Below are 4,371 nucleotides of genomic sequence, written 5' to 3'. Positions count from 1 at the left end.
TTTGTGGACACTTGGAAACAGCGCTGGGAACAATTTCGTACGAAGCGGGATTTTGCCAAAGTTGAAAGACCTTTCAAAACCAACCCTAAAGAACTTAGCCAAACAATGAATGTTGCAATAAGCTCCTGCAGGATAGGTGCTTCTATGACTCAACTCCCGAGCAGGTAGCTACATCTGCACAGTACAAAATGCAAATGAATTTCAGGCCGAAAACTGTCCACAGAAGAATGAAATGCATGTGTTTCTCTCTGAAAGAACACTCAGCCACTAGGCTTTTGCTTGCTCCTTCAAACTCTTTGTAGAAACGTCTCTTTTCACTGCTGGAATGCGCTTTGGGATGCATTGTTTCAATCTCTTGCAAACCTCATGTTGTTTCTCGGACAATGTGACAAAACAAGGAGTATGTTTCCCAAATCACTTGAATCCAGGAAACCGCACACTGCATCACTCTTGCTCAAACACGCTCTTTCTCCTAATGCGTTGAGAACATTCAAGAAACCAGAAAAGTAGGGCATTTTGCAGTGAAATTCAGACAGGCATGTACAAGAGGTCATTTCTATTAGTTGCAGAGTGCGAAAGCATGATTGCCTTCATGTTCTCGATGAAGCCCTTACATTTCCAAGTGACTTGAATTAAGACTTTCACAAAGAGATGTGTTTGCGTGTCTGTGGTGAAAGGAGTTCTAAGTTGTGTATTCAGTGCTGGAGAGTGAAACACTCTACATAGGTTCCACAGCGTTTTGAGAGCACCAACATGCTTCAAACTAAAACTGCTACAAGGTGTGTTGCATGCAGAAAGAAGGCTTGTCATTTCAAAGAAAGAAGAGGAAACTAAAATCCAGGTAGTAAAACGAGCACACCAGTATGGGAGATGTGCATGTGGACAGTTTCAAGCAGCAGCTCTTTGTGGACACTTGGAAACAGCGCTGTGAAAAAACTTCGTATGATGTGGAATTTGACCAACCTGAAAGACCTTCCAAAACCAGCCCTAAAGAACTTGGCCAAACAACGAATGTTGCAATAAGCTCCTGCAGGAAAGGTGCTTCTATGGCACAAACCCCGAGCAGGTAGCTACATTCTGCAAGTACAAAACGCATATGAATTCCAAGCTGAAAACTCACTCCAGAAGGATGAAATGCATGTGTTTCTCTCTGAAAGAACACTCAGCCACTAAGCTTTTGCTTGCTCCTTCAAAGTCTTTGTAGAAACGTGTGTTTTCACTGCTAGAATACATTTTGGGTTGCATTGTTTCAATCTCTTGCAAGCCTCATGTTGTTTCTTACTGTGGAGAAACGCGGATTATGTTTCCCAAATCACCTGAAATCCAGGAAAACGCACACTGCATCACTCTTGCTCAAACACGCTCTTTCTCCTAATGTGTTGAGAACATTCAAGAAACCAGAAAAGAAGGGCATTTTGATGTGAAATCAGATGGGTATGTACAAAAAGTCATTTCTATTGGTTGCAGAGTGCAAAAGCATGATTGACTTCGTGTTCAAGATGAAACCTTTACATTTGCAAGTGACCTGAAGTAGGACTTTCACAAAAAGATGTGTTTGCGTGTCTGTGTTGAAAGGAGATCTATGTTGTGTATTCAGTGCTGGGGAGTGACACACTGTACATAGGTTACACAGCGTTTTGAGAGCACCAATATACTTAAAACTGAGACTGCTACAAGGTGTGTGTAGCATGCAGATAGAGGCATCTTTCGAGGAGAAGTTTGCCTTAGAACACATCCCAGAGAAGAGCACCTTTCAAAAATGGACTTCTCTGGTCAATTTCCCCAAAGATGGGACAACCGTGGAAAGAAGGCTTGTCATTTCAAAGAAAGAAGAAACCAAAATCCACGTAGTGAAACGAGCACACCCGTATGGGAGATGTGCATGTGGACAGTTTCAAGCAGCATCTCTTTGTGGACCCTTGGAAACAGCGCTGTGAACAAACTTCGTAGGAAGTGGAATTTGACCAACATGAAAGACCTTCCAAAACCAGCCCTAAAGAACTTAGCCAAACAACGAATGTTGCAATAAGCTCCTGCAGGAAAGGTGCTTCTATGGCACAAACCCCGAGCAGGTAGCTACATTCTGCAAGTACAAAACGCATATGAATTCCAAGCTGAAAACTCACTCCAGAAGGATGAAATGCATGTGTTTCTCTCTGAAAGAACACTCAGCCACTAGGCTTTTGCTTGCTCCTTCAAAGTCTTTGTAGGAAAGTGTGTTTTCACTGCTGGAATACGTTTTGGGATGCATTGTTTCCATCTCTTGCAAGCCTCATGTTGTTTCTTACTGTGGAGAAACGCGGATTATGTTTCCCAAATCACCTGAAATCCAGGAAAACGCACACTGCATCACTCTTGCTCAAACACGCTCTTTCACCTAATGCGTTGAGAACATTCAAGAAATCTGAAAAGAAGGGCATTTTGCAGTGAATTTCAGACGGGCATGTACAAAAAGTCATTTCTATCGGTTGCAGAGTGCAAAAGCATGATTGACTTCATGTTCTCGATGAAACCATTACATTTCCAAGTGACCTGAAGTAGGACTTTCACAAAAAGATGTGTTTGCGTGTCTGTGGTGAAAGGAGCTCTAAGCTGTGTATTCAGTGCTAGAGAGTGACACACTCTACATAGGTTACAGATCTTTTTGAGAGAACCAACATGCTTCAAACTGAAACTGCTACAAGGAGTGTGTGGCATGCAGAAAGAAGGCTTGCCATTTCAAAGAAATAAGAGGAAAACAAAATCCAGGTAGTAAAACGAGCAAACCAGTATGGGAGATGTGCATGTGGACAGTTTCAAGCAGCAGCTCTTTGTGGACACTTGGAAACAGCGCTGGGAACAATTTCGTACGAAGCGGGATTTTGCCAAAGTTGAAAGACCTTTCAAAACCAACCCTAAAGAACTTAGCCAAACAATGAATGTTGCAATAAGCTCCTGCAGGATAGGTGCTTCTATGACTCAACTCCCGAGCAGGTAGCTACATCTGCACAGTACAAAATGCAAATGAATTTCAGGCCGAAAACTGTCCACAGAAGAATGAAATGCATGTGTTTCTCTCTGAAAGAACACTCAGCCACTAGGCTTTTGCTTGCTCCTTCAAACTCTTTGTAGAAACGTCTCTTTTCACTGCTGGAATGCGCTTTGGGATGCATTGTTTCAATCTCTTGCAAACCTCATGTTGTTTCTCGGACAATGTGACAAAACAAGGAGTATGTTTCCCAAATCACTTGAATCCAGGAAACCGCACACTGCATCACTCTTGCTCAAACACGCTCTTTCTCCTAATGCGTTGAGAACATTCAAGAAACCAGAAAAGTAGGGCATTTTGCAGTGAAATTCAGACAGGCATGTACAAGAGGTCATTTCTATTAGTTGCAGAGTGCGAAAGCATGATTGCCTCCATGTTCTCGATGAAGCCCTTACATTTCCAAGTGACTTGAATTAAGACTTTCACAAAGAGATGTGTTTGCGTGTCTGTGGTGAAAGGAGTTCTAAGTTGTGTATTCAGTGCTGGAGAGTGAAACACTCTACATAGGTTCCACAGCGTTTTGAGAGCACCAACATGCTTCAAACTAAAACTGCTACAAGGTGTGTTGCATGCAGAAAGAAGGCTTGTCATTTCAAAGAAAGAAGAGGAAACTAAAATCCAGGTAGTAAAACGAGCACACCAGTATGGGAGATGTGCATGTGGACAGTTTCAAGCAGCAGCTCTTTGTGGACACTTGGAAACAGCGCTGTGAAAAAACTTCGTATGATGTGGAATTTGACCAACCTGAAAGACCTTCCAAAACCAGCCCTAAAGAACTTGGCCAAACAACGAATGTTGCAATAAGCTCCTGCAGGAAAGGTGCTTCTATGGCACAAACCCCGAGCAGGTAGCTACATTCTGCAAGTACAAAACGCATATGAATTCCAAGCTGAAAACTCACTCCAGAAGGATGAAATGCATGTGTTTCTCTCTGAAAGAACACTCAGCCACTAAGCTTTTGCTTGCTCCTTCAAAGTCTTTGTAGAAACGTGTGTTTTCACTGCTAGAATACATTTTGGGTTGCATTGTTTCAATCTCTTGCAAGCCTCATGTTGTTTCTTACTGTGGAGAAACGCGGATTATGTTTCCCAAATCACCTGAAATCCAGGAAAACGCACACTGCATCACTCTTGCTCAAACACGCTCTTTCTCCTAATGTGTTGAGAACATTCAAGAAACCAGAAAAGAAGGGCATTTTGATGTGAAATCAGATGGGTATGTACAAAAAGTCATTTCTATTGGTTGCAGAGTGCAAAAGCATGATTGACTTCGTGTTCAAGATGAAACCTTTACATTTGCAAGTGACCTGAAGTAGGACTTTCACAAAAAGATGTGTTTGCGTG

This window comes from Miniopterus natalensis, chromosome 16 (assembly GCF_054644295.1).
Source record: "Miniopterus natalensis isolate mMinNat1 chromosome 16, mMinNat1.hap1, whole genome shotgun sequence".
NCBI classification, from domain to species: domain Eukaryota; kingdom Metazoa; phylum Chordata; class Mammalia; order Chiroptera; family Miniopteridae; genus Miniopterus; species Miniopterus natalensis.
This window is presented reverse-complemented; position numbering follows the sequence as displayed.